Consider the following 20,115-nt stretch of genomic DNA (forward strand, 5'->3'; position numbering starts at 1 on the left):
TCACTTTTTATTTCAAATCTTGTGTACTACCTTAGGCTGACGATATTCTCGATGGCTTATCAAAATGGTAACGACTTATCAGAGATGTCATCACACTTCTGCTTCAACTTTCTCAAACTATCTACAGCTGATGATGACTCTGATAACTTATCACAAATTTGATAACTTATCAGACAAGTCATCAACTAGACTTTCATGGCCACTTGTTGTAAATTCACCTCTTTTGCTCTTATTGTCTTTGGTTTTCTTGTATCTTGACTTTCCTGCATTATCAAAGAGAAGGCAATCAAAAATGATAAAAGTTGCTTAATACTTTACAATTGTTTCTGGTTAAAAGCCTCAAATGTGTTAGCATTAGCTCATACATCAAAGTTCCAACATTATTACTATAACACTCCATACTTTTACGAAGCTTAAATTTATCCCAAAAATGTCAACGACTTGCTTTAAGGATGAATAAAATTTTATATATACAGAATTTTCAAGATTTTAACTTTTCATTATGTGGAAAATTGAATAAGCTTTCCATCGATATAAAATTCCCCCAAATCTGACACTCGAGCGAAGAGTTGTGGCTATTTTAGTAAGACAGTGTACCACCTAGCCATCAGCGTGTTGTGGAGCCATCCAAAATAGAAATTGTCAAAAACCAATGAGCCTCCATGATATTGGCGCTCCACGCCAAGGCTCAATTTTAGAATTATCCTTTTCCAGTGTTCCAACGTGATACCACCACGTCGCGGTGAACTTCCAGGTCGCAACCAAGGTGGCAACGTGATTCCACCGCATCACGCCACTATACAATTTCTCAGTTATCATTTTCTAGTGGTTTGGAGCGATAGTGGTGCGTCGCGCCAGGGGTCTAGATTGGAAAAATTTCATGAAAACTTAAAGTTGCACCCAGAGTTAAAACAGTCTTTCCCCATGATTTTAATTCGTCCAGATATGGGATTTAATCCCTAAAAACATTTAAACCCTTCATTATTCATTTTTCTCCCAAATCAAAAGATAATTCTCTCTTAAGAAAACAAACCCTAGCTCTTAATAATCAAGGTCAATCCCAAGAATTTCTCCAAGAAGTCCAAGAAACTCTCAAATTAAGGTATGTTAGATGTTCATCTATGGATCCTTACCTTCTATGGAGCCCAAGAATCTCTTTTCAAAATACAAGATTTATGATTTGTGATTGTCATGTTTGAATTAGATTGAATTCATGTTCATGGTGTTGTTTAAGTTTTAATCCTTGATTTAGATTACAAGTTTCAAGAATTGATTTTAGTATATGTTGAATTACATGATATTCATGATAAATCCTTCAATTTGCAAGTTGATTGTTGTAACCATATTAACTCTAAGTGTTTATGATTTAATGAACCAAGTATGCTTCTTATATGTTTGATAAATTGTCTATGAGAATGAAATAATGTCATTATAGCATGCTAACATGTATTCCCATCCATGTACAAGTTAAAGCATTTCAAGTATTTGATGAAATGTCTTTATGAATGAATTAAGACCAAGTGAACATTTTTATGTTATTCAAGATGATGCTTTGCTTTACTTTTCATGCTATCGAGTCCTGGGAGTATTTAATAACTGATAATTTAGATGTTTACTATAACTCCTCGAGATCCTATCCCGAGATGTCACACGGTACTTATGGACCCAAAGGACCACAAGCTAACCCTTTTCTGATATCTGTACCTAAACACTGCATAATATTTGAAATAAATGCGGAAACTGGCCATAAGGTTCAACACGTCTATAAATACTCAAAACTGAAAGCTGAATACTTATACATCAACATCCGTCTGAAAAGCCTCTAAACTGTCTGAACTGTAGAGTTGATGGGACAGGTCCCCAACTAACTCCGTCGACTAAAAAAAGTATAAACAGAATCTGATGCAATATTAATAAATTGAGATTTATCCTTGAAAGAAGAGGACTCACTGCTACTGCTGCTGACTGGGATTGAAATGCTGAGGAAACTCTGGGTCCTGTGCCTCTGAACCTATGGTGCCAAATAAACCACCATAGCACAAATGCGTCAGTACAGGGATATACTGAGTATATAGATGGGGTAGGATAATGCAAGGGCTTATATATGCATAATATCTAAACTGAATAATCATGAGATGCCGCACGAGAACACATACATGAATTCACAGACCATGGACACAATCATCGCGACTCTAGATGCTAAAACTCGAATACCACTTTACTATAGACTGAACTCACTACTGATACTGAGATACTGAATCACTAACTTAACTGATACTGTTAACTGAGGATCTGGATGTAGTTACATCAAGGACTGAATTCTGAGCTTACTGCTTTCGACTAACAAGATTAGGGATTGACTTTTCTAACAGATGATTTTGGAAGCTATTATTGATGATAAGAAATATGATTATATCTGAATCTGACAACAAGAATACTCAATAGAACTTTGATAGTGTGATCAAGCCTGTCTGACGGCATATCTCTGAATATGATATCAAATAACTGTATACGTGACCAAGCCTATCTGTTGGGATGGTCCATGAATTAATGGAACTATCCATGTTCTTCATAGAGATAGATGATTGTATCTGACAGTCCTGATTTTTGAAGATTTATACTGAAACTAAGACTAAATCTGAAGCTGTAGGAAGTATTCATCTAACCGACATAGACCTACTATCTCTTAGGGGTCCAACCTCTACCCCCGGTTGGGAGGGTGCTAATATCGTGCCATAGGTGAAGAAATTATCTCTTCTCTAAGGTCAGGCTCTCTACCAATGACCCTCAACAAGTAGACAACTGTTCCAGTGTTAGCTACACAGTTCTAGACTACAAGAATTGTTTCTAAGAATCACACCCCCTACTAGCAGGTGAGTTTCCATCTTTGGGTTCGCTCGGTGCTGAATCCTACTCCTAACTAAAAGACTCTGGGTTGATTCTTAAACTGTACATGACAAAGCTGAATTTATTACTGATCATGTTTCTCAAAAGATCTGATTGAGTTACACTGAGATTACTTAGTTTTGTATCTAACAGAAAAGGTATCGAATCATGGTATCTGACTGATGATATAGAGCTTGAATCGATTACTCAAATCACTTCTGAGATTAGAATTGAATCATTTGAATACTATTAGATTTGAGATGATTTACAGGACTGGAGCTAGATTACTAGAGGTACGGAGATTATGGAAATAACTGAGATTATTGAGCTTTCTTAAGTTCTGCAATTGTCTGAGGATACAGAGTTCTATAGTTCACTGAGTTCTGAGGATAATGGCTTGACTAGAATTATCGAGGAACTGACACGGGCTCTAGACAACAACTCTATTATCAGGTATAAATACCCCTAGGACTCGACAACATAAAAGTAAAACATAATAATTCTTGCATCATCATGATCATCCATTCATCATCGCAATCATTAATTCATCATCACAAGCATTCATTCATCATCATAATCATTCATTCATCGTCACAAGCATTCATTCATCATCGCAATCATCAATGGGTCGCTTTAAGCATCTCAGAATAATAATCATATAATAACATAGGGGAAACATGCTATTATATCGTACTCCATTCAACAAGATTTTACCTCAATTATTTCATACCTATATCAGTCTTGACATATGTTTGGATATCACATGGCTTGGGGAAACTTCATACTATCATGTCATAACTTATTTGCTAACCACTTGGCGTGTATTAAAAACTTAGCATATATCAAAGAGCACATAATTGGGGAATTTACTACTATCACATCTCCACTTGTTCACTAAGGTCCTTCAACAAACACTAGACATGCATAGGTTCACACTTATTTGGGGATTTCCTACTATCATGGAATAATTCATTCACTTGGGCATTTTATCAAACACTAGGCATGCATAGACTTGCTCACAATTTGGGGCTTCCTATTTAACATACTATAATGACCCATATGCTTCTCCTAAGCTTTTATCAAACCTATGGGAGACCTGCTCTACTTATTCAACCAATTCTATACCCAAAAGTCATGAACACATCACATAGAGAGCAACTTCAAGAGGGTTTATCACCAACATCACATGAATTCCACATACAAGGGTCAATGCTCACAAATCTTGTAAACAAACATGAATCAAAACTCGACAATATAAGGAACATCAATTTCAACTCATACAAATCATGAAATTTCACAAACATAAAATCTTTAAGTTTTAAAGATGGGTGCTTGAGCTTCTTGGATGAAAAGGACCCAAGAATCAACATCTACATACCTTGGATTAGGAATTTAAAATGAATAGACTAGTTTTTGACTCCTTCTTACACACTTGAATTAGGGTTCTTGAAGCCTTTGACCGGGAGAGCTTGATTTTGAACCACTTTGAAACTCTATGGAAGATTCTTGAATTTTTTTTTGGAAGAAGATTGGATTTTGGGTTGGAGAGAAACCCTAGCTTCTAGATATTTCTTGGAAGAGAAATGAGAGAAAATGAGGTTTTCTCATCTACTTGGATATATATATATACACAACCAAAATGGGCGGAAAATACCAAAATTCCCTTTTAAAAAGAGTTGAAAATTGCTGATTGGGGTCTGTGATGGTCTAACTGACGGTCCATCAAAGAAACTGACGGTCCACCAGATATTCCATCACCCGGGGGTCAGAAATGGGACATTCTTCCTTGACTTGACAGTCCGTTAAATTTTTGGCAGCCTACCATTTTGGCCATCACACGATGGCCAGAAAAGGGTCACTGCCATGGTTTGACGGAATGATCAACGGTCCGCAAGGACTTGATGGTCCACTAGATCGACCGTCAAACCTGGGCGATTCCGACAATGCTCAGTAAAATGGCCATAACTTCCTCATCCAATGTCAGATTTTGATGAAATTGGTATTGATGGAAAGCTTATTAAATACTCTACATGATAGAAAGTAGAAATTAGAGAAATAAAATACAATATAAAAATCAATCACTTTGGAAGCTACCCCTATCCATTCAAAAGACAGATTTAGGCTTAAGAAACGATCGGGGTATTACATTTACCTAGAGCCAGTGTCAGTAACAGGATAGTGTCAGTCATGTCATGATCAGTAATAATCTCAGTCAGTTACAAAACTTAGTAGCACTCTGTCAGTTACAAAACTTAGGAAAACTCAGTAAAGTCTCTATCAGTCCAGTCCAGTTCAGTATAATCAGATCAGTGTCTTTCAATACGGAGTAGTAATCAGCACCGAGTGAGCCTAGGGATGAGGTCTCATACGTTAGCTAGGACTGGGTCCCTCGAAGCAATCCCTAAGTTCCATAACTACATAGCCAACATAGGTTATGAGAAGTCACCCATTAGATAGGACTGACATACTCAGGGATTATTCGCTAGTTTAGGACTGATATCAGGGGTCACTCGTTAGTTAAGAATGACTCCACAGTAGTTATCATTACCCGTGGCACGGTATTAAAACCCTTCTAATTGGGGTTACAGATTAGACGTCAACTCAGTTATCTTATCTTACTTAGGGCATGTCGGTTAGATGATTACCTCCCACAGTTTTAGTTTTAGTCTTCAGTTTAGAACTCAGTTCAGTTTAATAGAATCAAGACTTTTAGACACAGTTAATCAGTATCAATAAATTAGTTATCAGTAACTCCAGATATCAGTTACTCAGTTATTAGAACTCAGTACTTAGCTTCAGAAAAGCTCAGTTATAGTATACATATATGAACAGTATTACATACTCAGTATTTATTATAGTTTCAGTTATCCATGTACTCTCATATTCAGTTACTCTATATCATTCAGTCAGTTACTGTCAATGCATATGAACCCTTTCATTCAGCCTTACCTCATCTAGCATACTAGTACATTCCCATGTACTGACACATACTTTATTGCGCTATGATATTTTATATTATAGGTTCGGGCGCTCAAGTTTCTGACCACCTATAGTAGATTCAGATTTGGCCAGCAGCAGTAGATTTAGCAGTGAGTCCTCATCATTCAGGGATGTTCTATTATTTCATATTTTCAGTAGATGGAGTTAGTTGGGGGATTGTCCGATCAACTCCACTTTTAGATAGATTCAGTTAGAGACTTTTCAGACTAGATTTTCATAATGTATTCAGTTTTACAGATGTTATATTTTATCAGTATTTTAGATATTTTGAACCTTATGGCATTTTAGCCTATTTTTCTGTATTAATTATAGTTATATTAATCAGTGCTCACAATAGATATCATTCATAGATTAGCTTATGGTCCTTCGGGTCATAAGAACAGTATGACGACTAGGGGATAGTCCCAAGTCATTACAATTACATGTCTCAACAAAGTTTGTGACATGTTGTTTTGGGTTTTCTTTGCCCTCAAATTGTTGAAATTTAGGGGGTTGATAACCGGCAAGCATTTTGAGGCTATTTATTCTCACAATGTAGGGCTTAGCATATGTAAGGGAATACTTGGTAACAAAATCATACTTGTCTTTGAGGGTCCCTTTAATGAATTCCTTCAATTGCTCAATCGAGATTATTTCCTCAGAAGAAACTTGTACCTCTTTAGTTGGTGGCATTTGTTTCATAGGATGTTCTGTCTCATGAGCCTCTGGAGACTTTCCAGGTGCATGACTAGACTCTTCGTCTATCAGGCCTTCCATCCTATCCACTATCTTATTAATTCGAGCATCTTAATTTAGAATATATTTTGTCAGGCTCTCAATTGCCTTTGCTAGATTTGCAAGCTGCTTCTCTATAGATGAGACATCAGTCACCATTACTTGCATGATTACTGGAGAAGTTGGAGAGTGACATGTATTATTCCATAAGTTTATCTTCAAAGTTCTCAGCTTATGCAGTGTAAGTGGAGATGATGCATTTGTTAAACTACCATTGTTCTTTGTGCCAGAGTATTTGAAACCAGAATGCTTAAGTAGAGCTAGAGTCTTCTTAAGTGATTCTGCCACACTGCTTCCTTCTTCCGAAGCACTTGCACTGGACTTCATTCCTTTTAGGGTTGAAGATCTAAAAACTAAAGTTGGCACGGACAACACTAGATGTGTTTGTTGTCCTAGCAAGCCTACCTTGATCTTTGTGACAGCTCCTAAGCTTTCGAAAGTAACACCAAGGATGCTTTCTACTTCAGTAGAAAACTTTGAATCAATATCCTTGGAAGCAGTTGATTTAGAGTTGACCTTCTCGAAAGTTATTTCGTTGTTCTTAAACTTTGAAGTATGAAAAGTTGAGATGAGAGGTAGAATTGTCCAACTGGGCATGCCAGAATTTGTTGGACAATAAATTTTAAGTCAAAAAAATAAATAATTGAGACTAGAAAATATTGCAACAATTAATTTATTGACTTCAATGTGAGTGTTACAATCTCTATGAATCCTCTGATTTGCCTTTTCAAATATAAATTCAAAGGATTAAATCTTGGTCTTAAATTTGAACTTGATTTGTTGATTTGAGGGACTTGATCTTGACTTGTTCTTGAATTCAAGGGATTTTGAGCTTGTTCTTGAATATTGTGGTCTTGATCTTGAATCTTGATGAACTTGATTTGAATGCTTGAGATTTGTAGAGAAATTGTGGCATTTGATCCACGAGCTTTCATTTACTTCTTGTTCGAGTTATGGGGGCATGATGAAGATGGACTTTCTTTGACCAATCAAATTCAAGTGACATGGCACCTTTTATGGGCTTTTGATATCAGTAGGCCCACTGCATCATTTTGACATGTTGCATGGTCCTATTGGCTCCTTCACTTGACTTGGCATGCTATGTCATTCAACATGTGGTGCTTATTTGGTCCTCTAGAATATGATAATATATTGGGCTTAGCAAGGTGGGTTCATCATTTATAGCCTAAATCAATTGGCTAGCCCAATAAAAATTGGACTTTAATTAAATCCAAACATATTTGGACTTAAATAATCAATTCAATTATATTAATCCATAATATTTATTTGGGACTAATATATTTTGAATTTAATATAATCTTAATTTTTTACGGATTTTAGTTTAATAAAATTTTGTTGTTCACACCTTTCATTCCTCATTTTGTTCTTCATTCGCTTCCAAGGATAGTTTTTGGCTCTAGATTGCTCTTCTGCTGCAAATCCTTTCCCTTATCCATGCTCATCACACCTAACGAGTCATAGGGTGATCCATGATGTATGTTTTCGGCAAAATTAGTTATGTTTTTAAAAAGATGTTTTTATCTTTTTTCCTAAACTAAGTCATTTGAAGGTCTATTGGAAAGAGGTTAAAGGAACTTAAGCATTTTCTTTCCCTATTCCATAGGAATCGCTTAGAAAATAGAATCAAAAGGGTGATTAAACTCCCAAAGGCATAAACTAGAATTCTTGACCAAAATCTTAAAGGGTCCAATTTCTTAGCAAGAATTCTTCATCTAGGTATGTGGATTTCAGTAATGGATATCTTTTCAACCTTGTGTACTAAATTACTTTATAAATTCTCATGTTCCTTGAAGTATGATTTGGGTTCATTCCTAAATTATAGTTTTCTCTTGAATCTCAGCCTTATGATGATCCCTATATAGTTAGATCATGATTTTCATTATTTTACATATAACATGATATTAATTTTATGAGAATTGAATACTAGCATGATTTCAAGTATAACTCATAGCTTTCAATTATATTTCCAAAGCATGTTTCAGATTATCAAGTTGATGTTATGAACTATCATAAATGGTTATTCAAATACCAAATCGTTATAAGTTATCAATATATAATCAGTATTGGGAATAGTACTTAACACTTCCCAAAGTCTCAAAATCTATGTTCCACTGTAGGTTTATTTAGCCTTTTGATATCATGTTATTGGATCTCTATCAGTCTTGCCTTTATACCCTTGCAAAGGGTATGTTAGGTCCTTCCTATGGGGTATATACATTGGATTCCACCTTCATTATGACTTTATACACTTGGCAAGGTATACTGATGTAAAACCCCATGAGATCCTAAATCATTTCAGCTGACTCTTGCATGCTAAAGGGATCCAAGACTTAGAAAATTTCACCAAGTGTTAAGATTTAGTCATTTTCAAAGCCTCTTAAACTTCAATGATTTTAATTCCGACCTTTCCAGCCTTACACTACTGAAAATTACCCCTATGGTGACGGTTGTAAAACCATTACAATAGACAAAAAAACTGTTACCATAGCTATACTGTAATGGTTTAGCAAGTGTCCTATATGTGGGTGTTGTGATAGGTCTATGGCAATGGTTTATGCAACGGTTGTTTGAAACCGTCGCCATAGGTCAAGCTATGTCGTCGTTGTCTGAAATCGTCGCCATAGCTTGACCTATGGCGATGGTTATTTTTTGACTTATTGAGATGCCTATTTTTATATATTGCAATGGTTACTAACTGTTGGAATAGAATCGATTGCAACGACATTAAACTGTTGCAACAACATCTATTGCGACACTTTTGTTATTCTGTTGCAATGCTTTTTGAGTACCTATTACAACTATTTCATTACTTATTGGAACACCTATTTTCATCTATTGCAATGGTTACTAACCATTGCAATATATTCTATTGCAACAACATTAAACCATTGCAATAACATCTATTGCGACGCTTTTGTTATTCTGTTGCAATGCTTTTTGACTACCTATTGCAATGATTTATTGATCTATTGCAACGATTGTTACCACATATTATTAAATTAAAATAATTTATATAAATAGCCCCTCGTATTAACATTAGTTTTTATTTATATACATAATAAATTATAACATAATATATACAATCATAAAAAAAATCATTCATTAATAATCTCATAATTCAAAATAAGATTAAGTTCTACATATTTTAATTTTTTCATATTTCACAAGCAGTAACACAACTTACAAACAAACATCATTGTGAGGTCCATGTTATCACACACTTCTCCATCTGATATCAATTCTGATTTTCTCACATCAACCCAAAGTATACTCTGAACTATTCATATATCTTGAAGAAGCAGCTGATCTCTCTGGTCTGCAGTTTAATAATGTAAGACATAATCTTCACTTTTATTATGGCGTGGTACCATTGGGTACCTGCTACCAACTTCCACTTGCCTGAGACTTGAGATTGACTTAAATTAAAGATTAAATGGCCGAGAGCAGAAATTTGCCATGAAGACAAATAAAGAAGGAACCACTTCTACATTTTCGTAACCATTGAGTATAGTCTCCAGATTTCCCAAAGTCTTCTCTAAGGATAAGGGAGAATGGTGGATCAGGAAACCATAACAAGTCCAAACATATCAAAGAAGGAAGATAGGCTTACAAAGAAAAAAAAATAAGCATATATACCTCCCCGCATGTCCTGACCTGCATGATACTTTTAGCATATCCTCATATGACAACTCACATTTAAATGTTGTAGGGTTCCTTATCTCCCCCGGTAGATAGCTGCAGAAACACTGAATAAAAGGAATAATTATCGTCAAATAAAGCACAAGATTTTATACACACAAACCGTATGTCACATAAGAATAAGATAAAAGGTTTGGTTGTGGTCACAAGAAAGTCAAAATAGATTTAACATAGAATAGAAATGTCACTTTAAATCAACACTTTGTAGGAGATAAATAATTAGAACGTTTCTTTCACCATAAACTTTACAATAACAGAATATGCACTAGCAAACCCATATATTATCTAGTAAACTTTAATATGCATAAGCAAATTTTTAATAAGGACTATGTATTAGCCAATTAACTCAAAGTTTGTCTAATTATACTTTTCCCATCAATCTCAAAAGTCTATTCCACGTCTTTAACATTTTCAACTAACAACCAACATGCATCTCAAATAAGGTATAACTATGTTGCTCGGACTTTTCAAAAATGTCGCCAGGTGTATGTGGAATCCTTCAAAGTAGTGCTTTAAGAAATAATACCCAACTTCGAATTAATTTATTGCTTTAAGAAATGAAGAAATATCTTTAGATAACACTGCACCAGCCACAGTTTTTAAGAACTTACTTAACATGAGAATCTGTTCTTAAGAATTTACTCATTATGCAAATCCTCTTTTGAAATAGTTGCAAGATAAATAAATTTCCACCACGACATTAGCTCTGGATCTTACCAGCCAAGTTACAAAGTGCATTCTTAGCTGCCTGTTGTTGAGTATCCTTCTTAGTCTTACCCATTCCGACACCAACTCTCTCACCAGTGAAGAAGACCTACAGATTATTCAGGCTCAGAGTTCTGAACATCAAACCTATGATGTTTGTCTAAATTCACATACCAAAATGATCATGCACCTTTATATGAACAGGAGAACTCTCCCAGATCAAAACAATTATATTCAAAGAGAGACTAACAGATAGTTCATAAGCACTCGCCAATTTTCAAAGTCAAATAGCAAGACATATACATCGACACAGTTTATCACAACACATGTCTCACATATATAATAAAATTTTAATTATCTTAACTAGAATATACAGATCCATGAATGTCAAAGTCATTAGCACACTACTTTCAAGTATCCTATCAACCGTTACCTTGCACACTATTTCCTAGTATCCCATTAGAATCAAAGAAGAAGAATACTATTACTATTAGTGGAAACTAGTGCTGCTAATTAACAGAAATTTCTCTTTACATTCATAAGACAATAATGCAATTAATCAATCCCTACAATAGCTTTAGATATGTGAAAATCATTCTGCTATAAAGAATTTTCTAACCTTAACTAAAAATTGTAATTCCTCAATGATGCTCACCATAGTCCCGAACTCAACCTACAAAGCAACACAAATTGGTGGAACTCATACTATGATAGCCAAGAAAAATCAACATAATCAGGGAGGGGTATTATCTTGGCTAAAAAGTATGTAGCACATACCTTTGAGTTGCATCGTCATACAATTTCTTGCAGCACCCCAGTAGCTAAAGATGGTAAGTTCATTCTTATAGCTTTTAGTTGAGAGTCTCTGTTGTTAAATATAAACTGATGTTGAGAGAACCTATCCCCTATCAAGGGCACAATACAATTATCCTAGCAAGCATATGTTATAAACTTGACGAAGAGAAGGCATAAATAAGGAAATGGAGAAAAGATCAAAGAGACTATATGTGTCAAAATGAACTTCCCCTTTCCAATATGAATGCCAATACATTTCTTAAAAACAGTGAAACCTACCATTTTGGGCAGCTTAAGTTCATCATAAATAAGCATAATTCATGACAACTGTGAATTGACAACTCTAATGGAAGAAAAAAAAGGCAAAAGGGCATTATACAAAACAAAACTACAAGTGAATCAACATTGTAACTTTGATGTGACAACTACTAGACGTTAAATCAAACAGTATAAACTAATGTTAGAAAGGCTAGTCCAAGATCACATACTAAATTTACCTCCTCACAGGACTTGACGTCCCCTCCACTAGTTTTAATAAATCCAAAGACAACTTGTCCAACGGTAAAGCAATATTAGTCTTACCTACGAATTTAAGCAGAATGGTTAGCAAAAAAACAACTTGTACACTTGATTTATAGCAGATTCAAAAACCAACAAATGTTGACTCATATCTGCTAGTAAGAACACATAAAGGGCAGCCCAGCGCACTAACACTCCTGATATGCACAGGATTTGGGGAAGGACTGGACAAAAAACTTTGAAAAGAGAACATTTCTATATTCAAGTTGGTGAATGGTGAATGAATTCTCTTTGTATTGTATTCTACGATTTTTCCAATCCAATCTCCATTCAAGATTTTTTTTTCTAATCCTAATAGAAACTCACTTTATACTGAATAAACTTTTTTTTACCATGAATACTGAACTTTTTATTATTTTTTAATATCAGATGAATACTAAAATTAATTCAGCATGAGGAGGCCGGATGATTAAAAAACTTGACAAACACAAATAAGTCAGCACTCATCTGCAAGGGAAAATGTAAAGTTAGTCCACCACATTTATTTAAACCCGATAATTTCATTGCGGAACATAAATTTGTGGAAAATTTCATTATACTTGAACAACAGATAGGTTTGAAACCATAATTACAAAGAATACAACATTCTTAATACTAAGAACCTCAAATATTGAACCCATATACTAGTTTAATACTAACAAAACACATCTAAATAGAACTCCTGAACACTAGTAATAAGCAGATTGACATCCATCTTGATAATAAGTCTTGATAACAAGTATTTTTTTTAGAAAAGTCTTGATAATAAGCAGATTGACATGCAAACTTCATTAACTTATTGTTTTCCAAAAACCATATCTATAAAGGATTATGCCCAATTACTGTCCATGAAACCAAAATAAGGCTAACCAAGAACAAGGAGGAAGAATGTTAAGATCAACTAGTTAGGCAGAAGAATATACCCATTTTGCTAAATGTTAAGATGGTGAAAAGACATTCAACTTTGATTTTACACTTGAATGACTATATTTGATATGTAATATCAGAAATAATTCCTGTTTATTGAAGGACTTGCAAGGAAAATGGCATAAATAGCATTTGGATGGTTGTGAGATCTAGAATTGTAAGGTACTGAGCCATCATTTTCCATCCCATGAAATAGTCAGTAGCTAAATTTTTTGTAAGTTAATGAGCTTGTTTGGATTTGTGGATTGTAATAGTTGATAAGCTAGAAGGGTTAGAAAGAATTTTTAAGCGCTGAAGGAAATTTTTTAAATAAATGTGTTTGGATTGAAGTGTTGAAACTGATAATAAGCAGCTAATGTGTTTGGTAAAGAAGTTTTGATAAGATGTTCTTTGTTACAATGACTAAAATATCCATAACATTTTTACCAAAAGTAAAAAATTAACATATATTTCTGTGAGGAAAAAGACGAATGAAAAATTTAGAGTGGAGAGTAAGTTAAGGATTTGTTTTGGAGAAGCTACTTTGAGAATTAGAAAGTATATTAAGGATAAAATTGTAAGAAAAATAAAATTGACAAAGAAAGTTGGCAGAAATCGCAAAAATTTTAGTCAAGCCCAAAGTACTTATAAGTTGAAAAGCCACATGGGATTGACCAACTTAAAGTTTTTTGGTAAATTTTGGATTGCTTATACGCACTTCGAGTGTTATCAATCGTATAGATGATCCAAAAGGTTCTTACGAACCTCTTTGACTAGCTTATAATCTAAGACAAATACCCTCGTTTCCACATCTTTCAATTTGCATAGTAAGATGGGAAGTTATGTTCTTTAAACTTGGATTTTTCAATAACATACCCAGTGTAATCCCACAAGTGGGATCTGTGGAGGGTTGTGTACATAGACCTTTCTTATATCAGGTAGAGAGGCTATTCCTGATAGACCTTTGACTCAAGTAAACTTGGATTTTCAAGTGACTAAAATTTTACAAATTTTATGAGCCTTCCCTGCTTTATAAGAGCTTCTTTAGTACCTCCAATACACGAACAATGTGTTACCAAAGGCACTAAATTCACTACTCTTACAGGATGTAATATGTTTTCCTACTAAAAGGATGAGACTAGTGCATCGCACTGGAGGCAAGATTACAAAAATTACCAACAAGGTTCTGTATTCAAGCTGAATACTAACATGAAAAAAGGTTACAAAACAAATCTAAATAATAGTGGCGATGGGTAGAGGGAAGTGAGAGGGGATCCAAAAAGATGTACACTTACAGAATCATCCTTCGTTGTTGAAGATATATTCCTTTTTGCAGGTCTTCTAGCATACCTACTAGCATCAGTAGTTTGTAGATAGCAGAGAACTTCCTCTTTGGAGTAATTTATATCCTTGTACTGGATTCTTGTAAACCTACAATGACAAAGTCGGCACAAAATTCCTAACTTTGAATATATATCTTACTGTCATGACATTTCATGTCTATCACTCAGGGAATCACCTAACCTATGTTTCCATAGTACCCTTTCTCATGCATGCTAAAATACTGCATAAAGGCACAACATAGAATGTCCACCTTAAATTGATTATAAAAGTATATACAATAGGGGTTTTGCAAACCTCTCAAAATGTCCATACTAAATCGTTAAAATGGGGGACTTTCCTGTCTTTCAGCCTAAAGAAGTTGAACTTTCATATTGTATATTGATGGCCTAAATTAAATCACTACCTTTAACATGCTCACTAATAGTAAATGAACAATATTTTTACATGAATATTACCATTCTCTATTCCATTTTCCTGTATAATCCCTTAATTTTCATACTTTCCACTTTCTAGAATTAAATAAAATCAAACTAAGTATTTGTTACATAAACATATAACTGTAAAGCCAAGCAATAGACTCAATTACTCACTTTTCTAAAGACAATATCAAGAATTAAACAACTCATTCAGAAAACTCGAAACATCTAATATAAACACAATGTAGGATAAAGATTACTTATCCACCCAAATTACCACTTTTTATGAATATTGATGGCTTAAATTAAATCTCCACCTTTTACATTCCCACTAATGTTATTATGTCAAATGAATAATATTTTTACATGAAGAACCCTAGTGTATGGCCTAGTGATCAATAATGTGGCTGAGAACCATGAGGTCTCAGGTTCAAATCCAAGCAGAGACAAAACCACTATGTAATTTCTTCCATCTATCCTAGCCCTGTTTGATAGAATTACTCGATTCCGTAGAATTAGTTGAGGTACATGCAAGAAACCATAACTTATTTAAACACAATATCATGAATCAAACAACTCATTCAAACAACTCAAAGCATCTAACCTGAAAACAATTCAAGATAAAGATTACTTATCCCCGAAAACTACCACATCTTATGAATAATGATGGCTTAAATCAAAACTCTACTTTTTATATTCTCACTAAAGTTATTATGTTAAATGAACAATCCTTTTACATGAACCACCCAAAGGTGTGCCCTAGTGATCAATAAAGTGGATAAGATATAAGCGCATCTCTTTCTCGACCTTCCCCAAACCATCCCATACTTGTTCTCCCTAATACCAAACTAAACAAAATCTATAAAGATCATATCCTGTAACCAAAATTTTTCTTCTAGAATTCAAGATTATCCAAAAACATCTTTTGACCTCCTTCCAAATATTATCTTGATCAATAAAAATATACATTTACCACCATCCTAGCAATCAATAAGTAAAAGATTCAATTCTAGTCTTCTTTATTTTCTTTTATAAATTAAATCCTTTGTCCTAATTGATAAGTAAACATGCAACTAGTTGAATGTGTTATTTGATAGCTGGGGCTCAAAATCTCAAGCTGAAAACTAGATCTTAGGAGAACAACAGTACCAGCAATCACTGCAGTCAAACTTAATACCAACCATTAACTTGACAACATTTATTCCCAAAAGAGTCACTGAGATAGCTACCTAACCCCAAGAGAAAAAACTAGTGCAATATGTTTAATAAATACATTCCTTCCTAAAACCCAACTTTTGCTCATAATATTTCAATTTCACAACAACAAAAAAGGGATTGGAAAAGTACAAGTAGTCACAGCCTTCTCGCGAGCGCTAGGTTTGATATGGATCCCTCGTCGTGAAAACATCAATGATTCAATAGTATTCTACAGTGATTTAAAATAGAGATTTACTTCATTGGCACAAATCATCGAACACTTTATAAACACATCAAATAAATACAAAAAAACTCAAAATGAGAAATGACAGGTACCTGACTATTGAGTCAAAGCTCAAACACGGATATTTTGTTCAACAGTAGAGGAGTTGAAGTCTGAGTAGCTCCAAAATCGAGCTACGATGGTCGCACTATTCGGCTTCATGAAGTGGTGGTCAGAGTAGATTCAAAATCAAGGTCTAGTTATCGGAGTAGTGATACGATGGTCAGAGCAATGGTACGATGGTTGGAGTATGGTGGCCAGAGCAGTGATATGGTGGTCAGAGTATGATGGTCATAGTAGTGGTGGATCAGAGTTGGTGAATTGTATTTATTTTTTATTTGAGACATAGTGTGAATTCTATGTAAAAGGGTTTATTTTTGGTGGACTTGTAGTGAAATTTTGTGGTGGGAATAAATAAACCAATATAATAGTTTCTTTTTCTCAATAAAGCATTGCCATAACTCATTCTATTGCAATGATTTAGGTAGTCGTTGCAATAAAACACCCTATTGCAATGGCTATCAACAACAACAACACTTATAGAACCAAATAGTTCTACTAGAATAATTTATTTTAGAAATGATTGAATCCGTTGTAATAGACCCTCTATTGGAACACTTTTAGAATCATCCCCAAAAGGTTTTTTGCAATAAAGGTAATTTCTAGTAGTGTTAGAACATCAATTTTTATGTTGATTCATGATCGAGGTTATCGACAGTATGTCTCGGGTAAGTTTTGGATTTTTTGAATGAGGTTTGAGGCTTGTTTGGATGTTCAAGATAGCGAGTCAGTGCGATATGGCCATGATACATTGCTTATCGCATTGATGGGGTGCAACGTAGTGCATCTCCTAACACATCGACTGAGCGACGCGATGCATCGCTTACCGCATCTTTGGCACGTTCAATTGAATTAATTTTGGGTATGTGAGGGTATTTGAGTCATTTTCTCTCTACTTTGCCTGACCCATAACACAAGATTAGGGTCAAAAAAGGGAAAAATCACTCATTTTTTCACAAACTCTCTCAAGAACAAAACCCTAGCTTCTTCAAATCCAAGTTCAAGCTTCAATAAATCACTAAGAACTCACAAAAATTCATCAGTTAAGGTATGTGTGATGTTCATCCATGGGCTCATTTCACCCATGGAATCCAAGAATCCATTTTCAAGATTTAAATTATAGTTTTATACATGTTACTATGAATTATCACCATGAATATTTTATGAATCGGGATTATACATCATGTTTACATGTGTATTTCGATGGAATTTACCCTTACACATTTAATTAATGGAAATTTCATTGGTAACTCCCTAAATATGGTTTTAGTATTGCAATTATGCTATTCCCATATATTTTACTCATTCCCATGTTTAAGTCCATGAATTTATTGCCAATTAAATTTCAAGTTAAGATTATAATTGGTTTTAAGTGGAATGCATTATAGTATGTTTTAAATGTTGTGTTTTGCATATTGTGTTTATGAGAATTTAGAATAAATACTTAGTTTATGATTTTGACACGTGATCATGCTATATCATCATGTTTAAAAGTATCCTCATGTTTAAGTCTTGATCCCCTTGTGTTTGATGAAATTCCTAACTGATGAGTTTTGAATAATGATTTTTTGTTATGGTTTTAACCTCTAGTATGTCCTTGCTATCGAGTCTTGGGGGTTATGAATACCTAAAATTTAGTTGTTTACTTAATCTCAGCATTTTCAGAATGGTTTTAGATATGTATGAGCATTATCAGTTCAGTTAGTTATCATGTCGGTCACACTTAGATCAGTTCAGTAATCTGAGTCAGTTCAGTTAGGAGTAGGATTCAGCACCAATCAAACCTAGGAATGGGGGCTCACCCGTCAGTTAGGACTGGGTCCTTAGAAGCAATCGCTAAGTTCTAGAACTACGTAGCTAGCGTTGGTTATGAGATGTCACCCACTAGTTTAGGATTGATAATCTCAGTGATCACCCGCTAGTTTAGGACTAATCTCAAGGGTCACTCGCCAGATTAGGACTGACTCCACAACCATTATTAGTACCCCTGGCATGCTACTAGTACCCTTCCAATTGGGGTCATAGGTTGGACCCTAATCTGCTCAGCTTTGGGGTATGTCAGTTAGATGATACCTCCCACAATTTTAGTTTTAGTATTCTGTTTAGAGCTCAGTTTAGTTTCGCTTGACCATAGCATACAGTTGTTAGTTATTCAGTTATCAGATTTTAGTATTTTAGTTTATAAACTATTTCAGAAACATGTCATATGCTTGGTCATGAATACTCAAGATTTATAGTTTACATGTATCTTTATACCAGTTATCTTATGCTATTTAGCTTGTTAGTTATTAGTCTTGTTCAGTCAGATTTCAATATTTTTGTTAATGTCTGTTATTATTATTTTATGCATATTTAGCCCATCTATTCAACCAAACCTCATCTCATATACCAGTACTTCAAAGTATTGATCGCATACTTATTTCTTACGCTATGATCTTTAATATCATAGGTTTGGACACTCAGTTTCCTGACTGCACTTAAATAGATAAGATTATCAATAACAACAGTGGTGAGTCCTTATATTTTAAGGACATGAATACTTTATTTTTGCCTATCTTATAGTTTAGTATTTCTATTCAGTCGGAGTTAGTTGGGGGCTTGTTCCATCAGCTCCACAGTTAGTCAACCAGAGGCTTTTCAGACACTTTTGCTTAGTCAGTTAGATTATCAATTTTTATCAGTTTTTGGATAGTTGTTTCAGACTTATAATTCAGTAATATTCTCAGTATTTAAAACCTTGTGACATATTCAGTTATTCCGCACATGTATATCTTTTGTTATCAGTTTTATTTAGTGCTCACAATATGTAATAGTATCATGGGTTAGCTTGTGGTCTTTTGGGATCGTAAGTATCGTGTGGCACCCAGGGTGTATTCTCAGGGCATCACAAACTTTGTATTAGAGAGTAAGGTTTCAAAGTGTCCTAGGGAGTCTAAAAGCCATGTTAAGTAGAGTCTTGTGTGGGGGTGTGAAGGGCGCCAAACTTATGGACAAGAGGCTACAAGGTTCTTTCCCTTACGTTTTAGGAAAAATTTCCCTTCTTTCAGTATTCATGTCATGTGCAAAATCATGAGCTCTATTTAAAATCTGTTTCTAATTCATCCTTTATTCTATTATAGACTATGCCTCCCAGAAAGAATAATGAAAGAAGGAATGGGAATCAGCTCGCACTTTCACCCATTTAGGAAGATCCCTTAAATCAGCATGTTTCTTATGCCAAGTTCAGAGCTTCCTTCACTACCTTAGCTCACTCAATAGTTGCTCAAAACAATCAGCCAGTTGCTATCCCATCCATTCCAGTGGCCAATACCACCGCAGCTAGGATTCATGACTTCACCCGAATGAATCCTTCTTTATTTTTAGGATCCAAGTTCGATGAGGATCCACAGGAGTTCCTTGACATGTTTCAAAAGGTAACAAACATTATGGGTGTGAATTCTAGTGAGAGTGCAAAATTAGCTGCTTACTAGT

General features: G+C 34.6%; 1 long non-coding RNA gene across 2 annotated transcripts; it reads right to left on the reverse strand.

Moving 5' to 3' along the window:
* Nucleotides 1-9,761: 9,761 nt before the first annotated feature.
* LOC107857259 lies at nt 9,762-12,830 on the reverse strand. 2 transcript variants are annotated; one of them, XR_007049699.1, is made up of 5 exons: nt 11,863-12,830; nt 11,705-11,758; nt 11,098-11,194; nt 10,318-10,427; nt 9,762-10,211 (listed from the first exon to the last, which is right to left on the reverse strand). It is a non-coding gene; the product is annotated as an uncharacterized LOC107857259 (long non-coding RNA). The 2 variants fall into 2 exon arrangements; XR_001670814.2 differs by having other exon boundaries at nt 9,834-10,216.
* Between the last annotated feature and the right edge of the window lie 7,285 nt (nt 12,831-20,115).

Source organism: Capsicum annuum, chromosome 1 (assembly GCF_002878395.1).
Source record: "Capsicum annuum cultivar UCD-10X-F1 chromosome 1, UCD10Xv1.1, whole genome shotgun sequence".
Classification (NCBI taxonomy): domain Eukaryota; kingdom Viridiplantae; phylum Streptophyta; class Magnoliopsida; order Solanales; family Solanaceae; genus Capsicum; species Capsicum annuum.